Here is an 18,618-nt window from a genome sequence, read left to right on the forward strand (position 1 = left end):
CACTTGAACAAGGTGGTGCAGCGGTCTTTCTTGTGGGAAAATTTCATCGTCCAACTTTGAAATCAAAGTCTGGCATTCTCCGGATTTATGGTGCTTTCAAGACAACTGGGAACTCTGGGGAAAAAAGAACGTTGAATCATGACGTCCGGAGCTCTAGAAAGAGGCCCGAGTTCCCGACTTGGAATTCCAAGTTGGATGACCATTCAGAATGTATTTTCAGTCAGAGCTAGTCATGCTGGATTGACAGCATGGTCAATGTATTGAATATTTTCTGGCCCATGGTGTTGCATGTGAATGTTTATCCTTTTAAGCTTGAAAAAGAGACCCTTCAACAGACTTGGACCACACACCCACTCCACTGAATAGCAAGCTAGTGATTGCTTGCAGTTAGCCACTGATTCCTTCTAAACCACCCACTGCCTGTCACCAAGGGTGTACCCCAAGGCTCGATCCTAGGCCCCACGCTCTTATCAATTTACATCAACAACATAGCTCAGGTAGTAGGAAGCTCTTTCATCCATTTATATGCAGATGATAGTCTTATACTCAGCTGGCCCCTCCCCAGATTTTGTGTTAAACGCTCTGCAACAAAGCTTTCTTAGTGTAGAACAAGCTTTCTCTACTCTTAAGTCCCCGCAGCCAGAAAATGTTCATTCAGAATGCTCATTCAGCCAGCAGAAACTTTCAACCGGTTCTCCCCATTTAAGCAACGGGTCGGAGTCAGAGGCCGAGCTTTCTCTGGTCTCTCCTCCTCCCGTTATGGGGTCAGAGATGCCTAAGCCTCCCACCATTAGCTCTGACAAATTGAAAAGCCTTGTCATTAGCAACTCCATTACCCATAGTATTAGACTTAAAACAAATCATCCAGCGATCATACACTGTTTACCAGGGGGCAGGGCTACCGACATTAAGGCTAATCTGAAGATGGTGCTGGCTAAAGCTAAAACTGGCGAGTGTAGAGAGTATAGCTCCTCCTCTCTCTCCACTGGCTTCCAGTTGAAGCTCGCATCCGCTACAAGACCATGGTGATTGCCTACGGAGCTGTGAAGGGAACGGCACCTCCATACCTTCAGGCTCTGATCAGACCCTACACCCAAACAAGGGCACTGCGTTCATCCACCTCTGGCCTGCTGGCCCCCCTACCTCTGAGGAAGCACAGTTCCCGCTCAGCCCAGTCAAAACTGTTCGCTGCTCTGGCACCCCAATTGTGGAACAAGCTCCCTCACGACGCCAGGACAGCGGAGTCAATCACCACCTTCCGGAGACACCTGAAACCCCACCTCTTTAAGGAATACCTAGGATAGGATAAAGTAATCTTTCTAACCCCCCCCCCCCCTTAAAATATTTAGATGCACTATTTTAAAGTGGTTGTTCCACTGGATATCATAAGATGAATGCACCAATTTGTAAGTCGCTCTGGATAAGAGCGTCTGCTAAATTACTTAAATGTAAATGTATAGGGATATTGTTATCCACGTCGGCACTAACGATGTTAGGATGAAACAGTCAGAGGTCACCAAGCGCAATATAGCTTCAGCGTGTAAATCATCTAGAAAGATGTGTCGGCATCGAGTAATTGTCTCTGGCCCCCTCCCAGTTAGGGGGAGTGATGAGCTCTACAGCAGAGTCACAACTCAATCGCTGGTTGAAAACTGTTTTCTGCCCATCCCAAAAGATAGAATTTGTAGATAATTGGCCCTCTTTCTGGGACTCACCCACAAACAGGACCAAGCCTGGCCTGCTGAGGAGTGACGGACTCCATCCTAGCTGGAGGGGTGCTCTCATCTTATCCACGAACATAGACAAGGCTCAAACTCCTCTAGCTCCACAATGAGATGGGGTGCAGGCCAGGCAGCAGGCTGTTAGCCAGCCTGCCAGCTTAGTGGAATCTGCCACTAGCACAGTCAGTGTAGTCAGCTCAGCTATCCCCACTGAGACCGTGTCTGTGCCTCGATCTAGGTTGGGCAAAACTAAACATGGCGGTGTCCGCCTTAGCAATCTCACTGGAATAAAGACCTCCATTCCTGTCATTACTGAAAGAGATTGTGATATCTCACATCTCAAAATAGGGCTACTTAATGTTAGATCCCTCACTTCCAAGGCAGTTATAATCAATGAACTAATCACTGATCATAATCTTGATGTGATTGGCCTGACTGAAACATGGCTAAAGCCTGATGAATTTACTGTGTTAAATGTGGCCTCTCCTCCTGGTTACACTAGTGACCATATCCCCACGCATCCCGAAAAGGCGGAGGTGTTGCTAACATTCACGATAGCAAATTTCAATTTACAAAAAAAACCCGATGCGTTTTCGTCTTTTGAGCTTCTAGTCATGAAATCTATGCAGCCTACTCAATCACTTTTTATAGCTACTGTTTACAGGCCTCCTGGGCCATACACAGCGCTCCTCAGTGAGTTCCCTGATTTCCTATTGGAACTTGTGGTCATGGCAGATAATATAACATTTTTTGGTGACTTTAATATTCACATGGAAAAGTCCACAGACTCACTCCAAAAGGCTTTCGGAGCCATCATCGACTCAGTGGTTTTGTCCAACATGTCTCCGGACCTACTCACTGCCACAGTCATACTCTGGACCTAGTTTTGTTCCGTGGAATAAATGTTGTGGATCTTAATGTTTTTCCTCATAATCCTGGACTATCGGACCACTATTTTATTACGTTTGCAATTGCAAAAAATAATCTGCTTAGACCCCAACCAAGGATCATCAAAAGCTGTGCTATAAATTCTCGGATAACCCAAAGATTCCTAGATGCCCTTCCAGACTACCACCACCTACCTAAGGACGTTGGAGTACAGAAATCAGTTAACCACCTAACTGAGGAACTAAATTTAACCTTGAGTAATACTCTAGATGCAGTTGCACCCCTAAAAACAATCCCCCTAAGCTCATTTTGTCCTGAGTCTGCACAACACTGCCAGGACCTAGGATCAAGGGAGACACTGAAGTTTTTTAATATTATATCTCTTGACACATTGATGAAAATAACCATGGCCTCTAAACCTTCAAGCTGCATACTGGACCCTATTCCAACTAAACTACTGAAAGAACTGCTTCCTGTGCTTGGCCCTCTATGTTGAACATAAAAAATTGCTCTCTATCCACCGGATGTGTACCAAACTCACTAAAAGTGGCAGTAATAAAGCCTCTCTTGAAAAAGCCGAACCTTGACCCAGATAAATTTAAAGAACTATCGGCCTATATGGAATCTCCTCTTCCTCTCCAAAAAATTTGAAAAAGTTGTCACCACTTTCCTGAAGACAAACAATGTATACAAAACGCTTCAGTCTGGTTTTAGACCCCATCACAGCACTGAGACTGCACTTGTGAAGGTGGTAAATTACCTTTTAATGACGTCAGACCGAGGCTTTGCATCAGTCCTCGTGCTCCTAGACCATAGTGCTGCTTTTGATACCATCGATCACCACATTCTTTTGGAGAGGTTGGAAACCCAAATTGGTCTACACGGACAAGTTCTGGCCTGGTTTACATCTTATCTGTGGAAAGATATCAGTTTGTCTCTGTGGATGGTTTGTCCTCTGACAAATCAACTGTATATTTCGGTGTTCCTCAAGGCTCCATTTTAGGACCACTATTGTTTTCACTATATATTTTACTTCTTGGTGATGTCATTTGAAAACATAATGTTAACTTTCACTGCTATGCGGACGGCACACAGCTGTACACAGCTGTGTTTTAGACATAAGGAAATGGATGGTTGCAAATGTTCTACAATTAAACTCAGACAAAACAGAGATGCTTGTTCTAGGTCCCAAGAAACAAAGAGATCTTCTGTTGAATCTGACAATTAATCTTGATGGTTGTACAGTCGTCTCAAATAACACTGTGAGAACCTCGGCGTTACTCTGGACCCTGATCTCTCTTTTGACGAACATATCAAGACTGTGTCAAGGACAGCTTTTTCCCCATCTACGTTACATTGCAAAAATCAGAAACGTTCTGTCCAAACATGATGCAGAAAAATGTATCCATGCTTTTCTCTCTCTCTCTCTCTCCTCTCTCCTCTCTGGACCTCTCTCTGGACCTGAGCCCTAGGACCATGCCTCAGGACTACCTGGCCTGATGACTCCTTGCTGTTCCCAGTCCACCTGGTCGTGCTGCTGCTCCAGTTTCAACTGTTCTGCCTGCGGCTATGGAACCCTGACCTGTTCAACGGACGTGCTACCTGTCCCAGACCTGTTGTTTTCAACTCTCTAGAGACAGCAGGGGTGGTAGAGATACTCTGAATGATTGGCTATGAAAAGCCAACTGACATTTACTCCTGCGGTGCTGACCTGTTGCACCCTCGACATCCACTGTGATTATGATTATTTGACCTTGCTGGTCATCTATGAACATTTGAACATCTTGTCCATGTTCTGTTATAATCTCCACCTGGCACAGCCAGAAGAGGACTGGCCACCCCTCATAGCCTGGTTCCTCTCTAGGTTTCTTCCTAGGTTCTGGCCTTTCTAGGGAGTTTTTCCTAGCCACCGTACTTCTACACCTGCATTGCTTGCTGTTTGGGGTTTTAGGCTGGGTTTCTGTACAGCACTTTGAGATATCAGCTGATGTAAGAAGGGCTTTATAAATACATTTGATTTGATTTGATGAGGTTGTAATTAACAAGAACATTTCCCAGGACATAGACATATCTGATATTTGCAGAAAGCTTAAATTCTTGTTCATCTAACTGCACTGTCCAATTTACAGTAGCTATTACAGTGAAAGAATACCATGCTATTGTTTGAGGAGAGTGCACAGTTTTGGACTTGAAAAGTTATTAATAAACAAATTAGGCACACTTGGGCAGTCTTGATACAAAATTTTGAACGGAAATGCAATGGTTCATTGGATCAGTGTAAAACTTTGCACATACACTGCTGCCATCTAGTGGCCAAAATATAAATTGTACCTGTGCTGGAATACTACATTATGGCCTTTCTCTTGCATTTCAAAGATAATGGTAAAAATACAACATAAATATTGTTTTTTTCTTTGTATTATCTTTGACCATATCTGTGTTATATTCTCCAACAATAATTTCACATTTCCACAAACTTCAAAGTGTTTCCTTTCAAATGGTATCAAGAATTTGCATATCCTTGCTTCAGGTCCCGAGCTACAGGCAGTTAGATTTGGGTATGTCATTTTAGGCGAAAATTGAAAAAAAGGGGTGGATCCTTATATGAACTGTAACTCAGTAAAATCATTAATGTTGCATTGATATTTTTGTTCAGTATAGTTTGGCTTTAATTCCAGTTTGTCTACAAATTAATAATTGATGTGATGGATTCACGTCTCCATCTCAACCAAAAACTTAAGTTAAAGAATAGGAATAAAACAAATGAAACTTTATTTAAAGTGCATTTATTTTATATTTGATTTAGTCATATTCTTTAACTTAGATCTTTGGTTGAGACGGTGACGTGGCACATAATGGAACTATCCAAGCAGATGAGAAATCTCCTTCAAATGTTGACATTTTTGGTTGCTTTGACAACCAAACACAATTCAATATCACTTTTGAAATAACATACATTTAGCCAATGAACTTGTTGACAAGTTAACAAATGATATGTTGGATTCACATCTCCAACTCAACCCAAAATAAAAGTTAAAGAATGGGATCAAGCCAGTGGCTCAGATGGAACTATCCAAGCAGTAGATACATCTATTTTAAATGTTGATACTTGGTTGTGTTGTCAACCAAACAGAATTCAATATTACTTTTGTAATAGCCTAAAGTTATCTTACAAACTAATGTAACCATCAACCTTAAAATGAGTAACACATCCATAGCCACATTTTCTTATGTAATCATGTAAAGCATGCACGTTCAAGATGGCTTGCATAGGTCGTCGCAGGTCTGTGGAGATCTTCATAATTCCTGTAATAATCTGCGTAACATCTCGAACGGCATTGATCACCTGCATCATGTCTTTTTAATGTAATCTAAGCTGCAATCCAGGTAATTTGGTTAAGCTATTAGACAAAGCACAGTGATAACACATTCATCTGTTGTATAAATAAACGAAATATCTGACATTGAATTTGTATTGTATTCCCATTTTAACTTTTAGATGCTTAAAGGCATAGTGATAACACATTGGAAATTCAACTACCTTTTAGCTGTCTTTTTGAGTGTGTGAATATAGGTTGTAATGTCATTGATTAATGTCTCAACCAAATATTACCCAATTTTCCACGTTGAAATTACATGGTGTGCCCAGTAGTGGAACTTCAACTGTGGGTAATCACCTCACTATCCAGCCTACTGTGCGTATTGACATTGCAATATTAATGTTCAATACACATAGTAAGTTGACTGCTAAGCTAATGTGGCTCATTTCACAGTGGTTTCAGAGTCCTGAAATAATAGTTAGATGCTAATATTTGTCTAAACTCTACATAGTTGTTCTGTGGGTATCACTATATAGGCAGATACTCCATTTCATGGATCCACAATCCATAGATAAGGCCGTACAGTAAAATATGAATCTCAATACACACAATGGGCTGACTGGGGAGGTGATTTCCCATAGTCAATGTCCCTCAATAAGAGCTACAACGCGAATATTTGTGTAAACTCTTCACAGTTGTGTTCTGTGGGTGTCACTGAGTAGACTGATACCCCATTGCATGGATCCACAAACCATAGGTAAGGCTGTACAGTAAAATATAAGTATGCCCCCAATGCAATTCTGAAGTCTTATACATTCACAGTGTGATTTAAACAGATTTCTACTTTTTTAATCAAATGAACAAATTATTGCTTTTTGTTGAATTTATATAATATTCCAACCTTGTTTAGCATTATTTAGTCAAAATATGGCGTGATTCCACCATTTGTATCCGCTTGCACCACGTTCGATGAAGGACCTTTTATTTTGAAGGCGAACCGCAAGCGCCACTATTGTGACTAATCCTTATTGTGGCTTGCTTCACATAGGTCCCTTCGCCCCATGTACATTTTATACGGACTGTGTTGCGCCATTGAAATGATTCATGTTAGTCACAGTTTGCCGTGCTTTTGAAGTTTACACAATTGTGCCGAACTTAACTGTCTCTATATAACGTTGTTAGTTTGTGTTTAGAATAGCAAGCTTCACATACTGCAGCGTCACCTGGAGCGCGCCGTCTACCAAGTTTCTTTGCGTTGAAGTTGAGTGGCACGCGCTCCGTTTGGCTATAGCTAGCTAGGACTATTTTCGTACTCATTGGCTAGCAATGTGTTGTCATTCGTAAGTAACATCATATCTTAACTCAATCATGCCTTATAATAACTAGTCATTATTGACAAACGTTAACAAAGTCAACGCTTTGAAAGGTAGTAGCTAGCTACCATTGGTTATAGCTAGCGAAATTAGCTAACGTTGCATGGAAGAGTTTGGCGTAACTTGATAGAGGCAACGTTACAAGTAATCGAATACACTTTAAACGTGTTTTTCTATTTGCAAGTTAGCTTGTTTACTTGATACGTTATTTCTACATTGGCTTGAGCGGCCAGCCGACGTGTGCAGCCGTGTTTTTGACAGCTTTTTAGAGTATAACGGTAGTCCTGTCTGTCTTTAGAGGGGCGTTTACCGTGAAGTGTCAAACTAGCCGCCCTCGTTTTGCTAATGTGCAGCACCAGCTAATGTTTTAATCTGTAACTACTGTAACGTTAACGGTAGCTCGCCAGCTAGCTTGGATATTATGTAATGTCAATGATTATTCTACTGTACTGCATCATAGAATGCCGGTTATGTCAATTCTGCTGTCCATTTAGAATTTATAGCTAACGAATTCATGTTCGTTTTTGCTTACTGCCTGAGTTCAGTAGATAGCTATTTTTTGCTAGCAAACTCGACTGCATCCTGTTTTTTAACGTTTGACAGCCCCAGATATAAACTGTAGCTAACTACGTCACGTGAGCAAGGGAATAACAGCGCACGAGCTAGCTAGCTACATCAATACTTTTTCAACGGGGAATGCAGCAAGCCATTCAGCGTTGCACGAGGAATATTTCTTGTGAAGACGGACTAGAAGCCATAGAGCTCAGAATTCCAGCAAATTCGAACTGAATGGATATGATCTAGTTTGGAAAACTCCCATTTCTGATTAAGGTAACATGTCGTCGATTGTGTAATTTGATTGCATCTTGTTTGTTGTATTTGACAGCTGTCTTGCATGATCTAGCTAGTTACATCTGTTACAGCCATACATCCCGTAACGTTACCTCATAACGTTAGTAGATATTTTATTGTGTAATGATTCAGCAATAAGGTAGTGTGACCCCTGTGCTCTATTCTTTAGTTCGACGCCCTTCTTGCCAGTGTAAATATTTGGCGACTCAGTAGAGCATTATATCGCCATCTCGATCCCATTGGTGATTTTTATTAGCAACACTAAGCATACAAGCTTCATGTACATACTTTAGTTTATATGATGTGATAATCACTTTCTCCTGTTTTAACTTGATGCAATTCCCAGTCGCAGCCAACAGGTTGCACCACTGCGACCCTTCATATTTAGCTAGCGAGAACAGGGTTCTTCAACCTTTTCTTTGCCAGGGACAGCCCCCACCCACACACACACACACACACACACACACACACATAATTGTTCACATCTTGTCTTATCGTCAGGTGAATGATAATGGTAAGGAGAAGTAATCAACATTTTAAAATTAATAGATTTGGTAGATGGATTTCACGCATAATTGGAGCAAGTGTAAACGCTTACCTTTCTAGCTAATAGGCTGTTAACTCCAAACACATTTTTTTTGCTAAGAGCAGCTGTTTAGTTGGTTAGCCATGTGTTGGCGAAAATTAATATTCAAGTCAAGAAAGATTGTCTCAGTCAGTGGCACTTGCTGCACTGGTAGACTATTATCGTGTGCGTTTTCAAAGCCTATGTTAGGTACTCCAGTGAATGTAATTGGCTCAGTATTAGGAGTTGAGAAATAAAGTTGTCGTCATTAGCAGGGTTGGGTAGGTTACTTTCTAAATGTAATCAGTAACGTAACTTTTGGATTAGCCAAACTCAAACGTAATCTTGTAGATGACTTTCCCCTTAAGAGACATTCGAAGACAACAATGTATGTTGCAGGATAAATCAATGTTAAAGTTTACATAGCTGGCCATATGGATGTTATGTTTTACTTAATGGGTTGGTTATGTTGGCTTCTAACCCGTTGCGTTCTACTACATATAATAATATGATTCAATGAGACTTTGGTTTTTAATGTAAAGATGTATCAGAATTCCAGTCATTCCAATAAATGTTATACCCTTTGATCTTCAAGAATAGGACTTGGAAATATGGAAGTATAGATTAGCCAAATTGTTTTACCTGAGCATGACCCCAAAACTAAGGACTTATTAGCAAGTCATACTTTGTTGTTTATTTGTTGTCATGGAGGACTGATTGGGCTCATTGATTCGAGTTGAAAAATAAATGCTGCGCTCATGGAATGCGCTCATGGAATGGCATGCTTTGAGCACTACTGAAAAGTGCATTTCCTATACGCCTATTGTTTACCTTTTTGTTGGTGACACTGATATCTTGATAATATGCAGCTGCTTTAAAGGGTAAATCCACAGGTGAAATAATAACAAAATGGTCGCCTCCGCCTCTTGGTAAAAATCTGAGGGATGGGCCTGGAGAAATGTAACCACTCTCAGATTAATAGACAGAGCTATGGATGCAAGGACTGATCCTCCATGATATACAAATAGTTGTTTTAACCATGTTATGAGGCTATACAGTGTTTGTTTACATTTACAATGTTTACAAACATTGGTGTGAAACAAGCTGATAGCCTTCCCCGTAGCTCAGTTGGTAGAGCATGGTGTTTGCAACGCCAGGGTTGTGGGTTCGATTCCCACGGGGGGCCAAGTACGAAGAAGAAAAAAAATTTATGAAATGAAAATGAAATATATGCATTCACTACTGTAAGTCGCTCTGGATAAGAGCGTCTGCTAAATGACTAAAATGTAAAAAAATGTAAATGTAAATATTTTGGGTTCTCATGGAGTGTGACAGTTGAACTAAGCTCATGAGGCATTTATAAGTTATATTCTTCAAGAATCAATGGATATATATTTTCTCTCGCTCTCTCTTGAGATCCTTCAAAGTAGCCACCCTTTGCCTTAATGACAGCTTTGCACACTCTTGGCATTCTCTCAACCAGATTCATGAAGTAGTCACCTGTAATGCATTTCAATTAACAGGTGTGCCTTGTTAGTTTGTGGAATTTCTTTCTTAATTTGTTTGAGTCAATCAGTTGTGTTGTGACAAGATAGCCCTATTTGGTAAAAGACCAAGTCCATATTATGGCAAGAACAGCTCAAATAAGCATAGAGAAATGACAGTCCATCATTACTTTAAGACATGAAGGTCTGTCAATGCGGAAAATGTCAGTAACTTTTAAAATTTCTTCAAGTGCGGTCCCTAAAATCATCAAGTGCTATGATGAAACTGGCTCTCATGAGGACCGCCACAGGAATGGAAGACCCAGGGTTACCTCTTTTGCAGAGGATAAGTACATTAGAGTTACCAGCCTCAAATATCGCAGACTAAATAAATGCTTCAGAGTTAAAGTAACAGACACATCTCAACATCAACTGTTCATTGGAGACTGTGTGAATCAGGCCTTCATGGTCGAATTGCTGCAAAGAAACCACTATTAAAGGACACCAATAAGAAGAGACTTGCTTGGGCCAAGAAACATGAGCAATGGACATTAGACCTGTGGAAATTTTTCCTTTGGTCTTGTGACCAAATTTGAGATTTTAGGTTCCAACCGCTGTGTCTTTGTGAGACGTGGTGCTGGTGATCTCTGCATGTTTATTTCCCATCTTAGAGCACGGAGGAGAAGGTGTTATGGTGTGGGGGTGCTTTTTTGGTGACACTGTCAGTGATTTATTTAGAATTCAAGGTACACTTAACCAGCATGGCTACCACAGCATTCTGCAGCGATAAGTGGAAAGAACAGGACTACTTCGTAATTTCTCAAAAGAAAAACATCAACCAATTTCTAAAAACTGTTGACATCTAGTGGAAGCCATAGGAACTGCAACCATAATCCTATTAAAAAGGGCTTCCCATAGAAAACTAATGGTAAACAGATTGACCTCAAATACGTTCCCTGGATGGATTGTGCTCGGGTTTTCGCCTGCCAAATCAGTTCTGTTATACACAGACATTATTCAGTTTTAGAAACTTCAGTGTTTTCTATCCAAATATGCATATCCTAGCTTCTGGGCCTGAGTAGCAGGCAGTTTACTTTGGGCACGCTTTTCATCCGGACGTCAAAATACTGCCCCCTAGCCTTAAGAAGTTTTAATAACCTCACAAAATGAAAAGTAATATGACATTGGTCAGCAGGGACCTAAAGAATATTGTCAACATTCCTATATTAGCAGCATTGTAACAATATTAACGTTTTTGGATGGTAGATTTGGCAGCAGGTCTTCTGTAGACAAAATGACATTCCTTTACCAATACTGAAGAGTAAAGGGGAGATTCCCCTCCTGCCTATGTTATGACAGATTGTTAAGGTGTCAGAACATTATCAAAATGATTTTTTTGGGCAGAAATGCCTTCTTGAACATGTGAACTTTCATGTGCCTTAACATACTTCTATGCCATCTGTAAATACGAATAAAATTGTGCAATTACGAGCCTTGTTGGTTAAGCCACATAAAAAGACCGCAACCTTCCCACTAGCCATGATTGGCTGAGATAATGAGTGGGCTGGACATGCAGAGGGAGGAGTTCGGATTGGTCTGCCATATAGAAGGCTTTTGTCTATTTGAGTTGGTCAGTCTGTTGGTTATCCTGTCGAACGTGGCTTTAAAAAAAAATAAAAAAAATTAAAATGTAGCTGCATAAATGTTGCACTCCACTTTCTGGAGGATCGAGTTTTGAAATCAGTGGAATTAGAGTATGATAGCTAAAGAGCTGGGACAACACCTGCTTCAGGATTATGTCTTCAAACTAAGGGCATTTGTGTCATGGATCTGTGACAGGGAGACGTGTCCAATATGCATGATTATGTATACAGGTAAGATGGTCTAGCTAGCTACATTTTCAGATATTACACATTTCTAATTTGGACAGTGGTTTTATTTCAAGCTAAAGTGTACATTAGCTAGCGTTAGCTGGCTGGCTCGTTAGCTAACGTGATGTGTGTGTGTGTGTGATCTTACATGTTGTTTACCTAGCGATGTTCATTGTTTACCTAGGTAGCTAGCTACATGGCTTAAGCTAAAGTGTACAACACCAGTTGAATGTGTCAGTAAACGTTGGCTAAAAAGCATAATGTTGCCAGCAGAGCTGGTTAGGCTGTTTTCATGTTATCCAGAGGTAAATCAATCATCGACCATAGCGTCAAGTGTGTGTGTGTGTGTGTGTGCGCGTGCTCTGAAAGCAAGGAGATAGATGGGTGGGGCTAAAGCTTAAGAGGGTGTGAACGATGCTGAATGCGTGTCGACAACGAGATTTCTCACCGAACACTAAAATGCCATTTAGCAACTTTCAAAGCAGAATTACTTTCCCATTGTTCCTCAAATGCAGTGTATGTTATACCATTTTGTAGCTCTGAGTCTCTACTTTTTATCCAATTTTAAAAAATAAACTTTTTTTTTTGCTATGTAAGACCGAATCCAGGTGGTGAAATTCTTACAGCCTTATTCGAAAACGGATAAAATGATTATCTTATCAATCTACACGCAATACCCCATAGTGACAAAAAACACATCTTATTTACATAAGTATTCAGACTTTTTGCAATGAGACTAGAAATTGAGCTCGGGTGCATCCTGTTTCCGTTGATCATCCTGAATGTTTCTACAACTTGATTGGAGTCCACCTGTGGTAAATTAAATTGATTGGACAGGATTTTGCAACCATAGCATCTGTGACAGAGGGAGAAGCCTCCATCCATGTATACAAATAAGAAAATGAACACAATTTCCTTTAGGGAAAATCATTTGGGATCAGCAGTACGTTCTGCAAACAGACAAATCAGATCCATTTTAGTGGTCGAGCTAGCTACATTTTCAGATATTACACTTCTAATTTTGTCAGTCATTTTCATTTCAAGTTAGTGTACTGTTAGCTGGCTGGCTTGCTAGCTAACGTTACGTGTATGATCTGTGTGGTAATATTATTTGTATCTCGGAGCCATTTGCTTTGCTAGTTATTGCCTAGTGTGAGATAGCTAACATTGAACCTGGTTGGTTAGCTACCTGCAGATTCATGCAGGGTAGTAACGTCATCAGTTGTGATTATGGTTCATATCATATAAACAGCCTAACCAGCTCTGCTAGGGTGAGTAAAATGGTCGGAGTTAACGTCAAGAGGTTCAGCTAGCAAAAGTTAGCCGGTTAGTTTGGGTGTTTGACTGCTGGATCAACCCTTTTGAGATGGGTGGGGCTAAAGCTTAAGAGTGTGTGAATGATGCTGAATTGGTGTAGACAAAGAAGAACTCTCCAATAGGCGTACCAAAACATTAAAAGGAGATGGTTGTCCTTCTGGCAGGTTCTCCCATCTCCACAGAGGAACTCTGGAGCTCTGTCAAAGTGACCATCGGGTTCTTGGTTACCTCCCTGACCAAGGCCCTTCTCCACCAATTGCTCAGTTTTGCCGGGCGGCCAGCTCTAGGAAGAGTCTTGGTTGTTCCAAACTTCCTCCATTTAAGAATAATGGAGGCCACTGTGCTCTTGGGGACCTTCAATGCTGCAGAAATGTTTTGGTACCCTTCCCAAGATCTGTGCCTCAACACAATCCTATCTTGGAGCTTGACGGAGAATTCCTTCGAACTCATGACTTGGTTTTTGCTCTTACATGCGCTGTCAACTGTGGGACCTTATCTAGACAGGTGTGTGCCTTTCCAAATCATGTCCAATCAATTGAACTTGCCACAGGTGGACTCCAATCAGGTTGTAGAAACATCTCAAGGATGATCAAAGGAAACAGGATGCACCTGAGCTCAATTTCGAGTCTCATAGCAAAGGGTCTGAATACTTATGTAAATAAAATATTTTTTGGAAGAAAGAAAATTATGGCATAGATGGAGGGAACAAAACTAATTGTTAATTTTAGAATAAAGCTGGAATGTAATAACTTTCCAGAAGCACTGTATATGGATGGGGATAAATTGAAATGTTTCTTATAGAAGAAATATGAAATGCATAAGCATGGTAGCAATTGAAAGGGAACAGTTTGGAGATTATGGGAAATCGTTAGACCAAAGTTGTGGACCCAACAATTGACAAAACTAAATCCAAACATTACACTTGATTTTATGTACATTTTACATTTAATATACACTGCTCAAAAAAATAAAGGGAACACTTAAACAACACAATGTAACTCCAAGTCAATCACACTTCTGTGAAATCAAACTGTCCACTTAGGAAGCAACACTGATTGACAATAAATTTCACATGCTGTTGTGAAAATGGAATAGACAACAGGTGGAAATTATAGGCAATTAGCAAGACACCCCCAATAAAGGAGTGGTTCTGCAGGTGGGGACCACAGACCACTTCTCAGTTCCTATGCTTCCTGGCTGATGTTTTGGTCACTTTTGAATGCTGGCGGTGCTTTCACTCTAGTGGTAGCATGAGACGGAGTCTACAACCCACAGAAGTGGCTCAGGTAGTGCAGCTCATCCAGGCTGGCACATCAATGCGAGCTGTGGCAAGAAAGTTTGCTGTGTCTGTCAGCGTAGTGTCCAGAGCATGGAGGCGCTACCAGGAGACAGGCCAGTACATCAGGAGACGTGGAGGAGGCCGTAGGAGGGCAACAACCCAGCAGCAGGACCGCTACCTCCGCCTTTGTGCAAGGAGGAGCAGGAGGAGCACTGCCAGAGCCCTGCAAAATGACCTCCAGCAGGCCACAAACGTGCATGTGTCTGCTCAAACGGTCAGAAACAGACTCCATGAGGGTGGTATGAGGGCCCGACGTCCACAGGTGGGGGTTGTGCTTACAGCCCAACACCGTGCAGGACGTTTGGCATTTGCCAGAGAACACCAAGATTGGCAAATTCGCCACTGGCGCCCTGTGCTCTTCACAGATGAAAGCAGGTTCACACTGAGCACGTGACAGAGTCTGGAGACGCCGTGTAGAACGTTCTGCTGCCTGCAACATCCTCCAGCATGACCGGTTTGGCGGTGGGTCAGTCATGGTGTGGGGTGGCATTTCTTTGGGGGGCCGCACAGCCCTCCATGTGCTCGCCAGAGGTAGCCTGACTGCCATTAGGTACCGAGATGAGATCCTCAGACCCCTTGTGAGACCATATGCTGGTGCGGTTGGCCCTGGGTTCCTCCTAATGCAAGACAATGCTAGACCTCATGTGGCTGGAGTGTGTCAGCAGTTCCTGCAAGAGGAAGGCATTGATGCTATGGACTGGGCCACCCGTTCCCCAGACCTGAATCCAATTAAGCACATCTGGGACATCATGTCTCGCTCCATCCACCAACGCCACGTTGCACCACAGACTGTCCAGGAGTTGGCGGATGCTTTAGTCCAGGTCTGAGAGGAGATCCCTCAGGAGACCATCCACCACCTCATCAGGAGCATGCCCAGGCGTTGTAGGGAGGTCATACAGGCACGTGGAGGCCACACACACACTACTGAGCCTCATTTTGACTTGTTTTAAGGGCATTACATGAAAGTTGGATCAGCCTGTAGTGTGGTTTTCCACTTTAATTTTGAGTGTGACTCCAAATCCAGACCTCCATGGGTTGATAAATTGGATTTCCATTGATTATTTTTGTGTGATTTTGTCAGCACATTCAACTATGTAAAGAAAAAAGTATTTAATAAGATTATTTCTTTCATTCAGATCTAGGATGTGTTGTTTAAGTGTTCCCTTTATTTTTTTGAGCAGTATACTGTTGGCCACATTTGTTAACGAAATCTGAAAATAGGCTGGATACATTCAGTAAGCATATTCCTGGAAATGTGGGGTAGGACAAAAAAAAATGCAAGGGTTTGAGTGAGAGGACTAACTGGTGTCTTCAAGTGACCACACACCTCTCCAACGTGTGCACAGTTCCTAAGTAATTTCAATGCACATTTATGACTCAAATAATAGTCTTTTTTTTTTTTTAAGCTCTCCTAGCTGTGCCGTTGAGGAACTTGGAGCAAGCACATTTGTAGTTTTGTTTGTTACACAACCCTGCATCCCCGCTATCACACAACTACAGTTGTTCTTTACCATTCTGAAAACGGCCCATTTTTTTTTTTAATAAAAAACAATAATAATTTTAATCGCAATCTAATAAATAGACGATCCCATCAGCTTTCTATAGGTTACTATTTATTTCTCAGCTTTCCTAATATTAAGCACATTGCTTATCTTTACAACAGGAGTATAGCCTACCTGGCTGGTATGAAAATAAGCTTATCGCCTACTACCATGTGTGCATTGCTGTGCTTATAATGTGAAGAAATAGCGTAATAGTTTATCAACATTTTAAGCTAAATGTTATGGTCTTGCGTCAGCCACATTGCATAAAGGTTTTTTGATGCTAGTGGTTGTATTAATTTGGGATCTATCGCTCCCCACAACTGTCCTAGATGGCTTTGTTCAATTGAATTCTTCATAATCTAAAATAATGCCACGGAATTAAAGTAATGCCACGGAAACTTCTTGATGCTTGCAGTGTTCATGTTCAGAACGGCTGTCAGTCAAAACCCATACAGCGCTGTGAAGCGCAGAGCCTCCGCTTTGAAATCATCTATAGCAAGTTACTTACAGCCACTGTGTTCCAATGTATGCCCTTATCAGTGCCCAAATCTGCCATTTTCAATCCGTATACAGTTATGAGTGTAAAGGGTTAATTTCTTCTATATACGGTATTCTGGGGGTTATCAGCCGTCGGCAGGTTGATCTTCAAGGCATTTCTAGTCAATCACCAAACATTTTTGTAGAAAGCCAACAATAAATCCTTGCACGCCTATCTTATTTTATTCATCTTGCGCTGTATGTGGTAGGTGCACTTGATTCAGAAGTCCTGCGTGCCGGGTAGGCGAGTGTTCCCATTTTGAACCACAGCAAAGTTAGTGTGAGATTTCGTCATTTTTAAAACCGAGACCACAGACGCAGTCAAAGAACACAGCAAAGGGTTGCTGTTTTTGAGTGAGTTCGTTCCGTTTTTATTCAGCACTTTTACAAAACATAAAATGTGCCCCCTACTTCCACTCGCACTACAACCAGCACTGCAGCTGCAATGAATTAGTAGCGAAGTGTAATGTTCCCTCTAAGCTGCGAGCTTGCCTTGGGCTACTGTGCAGAATAAGTATCAGCCTGCGCAGAGAAGCACGGGATTAAACGTCACTCAACTTTCAAGACTTTTCCCCTTTAGTTACCACTATCAACGTTTCACTCTTCTGTGGGCTTTTTGTTCCTATGGGAATTATTTTTTTAATTTTTTTTTATTTCAGCTCATGAAATATGGGACCAACGCTTTGCATCTTTCATTTTATATTTTTGTTCAGTGTATACAGTGGTGTAAAGTACTGAAGTAAAAATACTTTAAAGTCGTCCTTAAGTTGTTTTTGGTTGGTATCTGTACTTTACTATTTATATTATTGTCAACTTTTACATCACAACATCCCAAAATAATGTACTTTTTACTTCATACATTTTCCCTGACACCCAAAAGTACTTGTTACTTTTTAAATGCTTAGCAGGACAGAAAATAATCAAATTCGCACACTTATCAAGAGAATATCCCTAAAGCCTCTGATCTGGTGGACTCACTCTGAGTGTTGGCGTGTGCCCCTTTGCAAGCTGCAAAAAAATAAGGAATTTTTCATGATTCGTACCTTTTTTTACTTTTGATACTTAAGTATATTAAAAACCAAATACTTTTACTAAAGTACTATTTTACTGGGTGACTTTTACTTGAGTAATTTTCTATTAAGGTATTATCTTTTACTTTGTCTCAAGTATGACAATTCGGTGCTTTTTCCACAACTGAGTGTATATCGTATGTTATGGAAGTGTACAGACAACTTTTTGCGATTTCGCTTGTTTTGTTTTTCCTATATTAATTTAGCATGCTAGCTGTAAACTCTTCCAGTCATTCTGCTAATGCTAGTTAGCAATGGCTCGCAAAAATACATTCAACTTCCTTCAAACTGCACGCAGAGACACAAATTGTATTCATGAGTTCATCTGACACTGGGATAGTAGAAAAGGGTCATAAATGTCGCACTATCCCTTTATGATCCGTGTCGAGTTAGTGTATATTTGTAGCAAACAGAGCGAGCAGTGGCACGAATGTGATCCACGAGCATACAGCCACCACTTGCTCCTTATCGCCCTCCCTACAGTGTAGTGGCGGCTATCAGTTATATTTCAGATGGTGTCAACGTAATTATATTTGCATGCATTTTAGAGTAGTATGTATTTTTTGGAAAGTCAGAGCCTTCCAGCAAAGAGCTCCCTAACCCCACCGTTTGCCACCACTGCTGAAAAAAATCCTAAAGGATACTCTGACTTGAGCTGTGTTCAAATACTCATACTAACTGCACCAACAGTACTATTTGTGACATAAATTGAGTATATAGTATGCTTATTAGTCATA

At 41.1% G+C, this 18,618-nt stretch overlaps 1 protein-coding gene across 5 annotated transcripts in view; it reads left to right on the forward strand.

Moving 5' to 3' along the window:
* The first annotated feature begins 6,983 nt into the window (after positions 1–6,983).
* Positions 6,984–18,618, forward strand: part of LOC106567492 (glucocorticoid receptor) — a 98,614-nt gene continuing 86,979 nt past the window's right edge. For all 5 annotated transcript variants that reach the window (XR_001320085.2, XM_014136782.2, XM_014136783.2 and 2 more), the window contains exon 1: positions 6,984–8,133. The gene's annotated coding sequence lies outside the window, so the exon portion shown is untranslated. The remainder of the gene's footprint in view (positions 8,134–18,618) is intronic.

This window comes from Salmo salar, chromosome ssa13, assembly GCF_905237065.1.
Source record: "Salmo salar chromosome ssa13, Ssal_v3.1, whole genome shotgun sequence".
Classification (NCBI taxonomy): domain Eukaryota; kingdom Metazoa; phylum Chordata; class Actinopteri; order Salmoniformes; family Salmonidae; genus Salmo; species Salmo salar.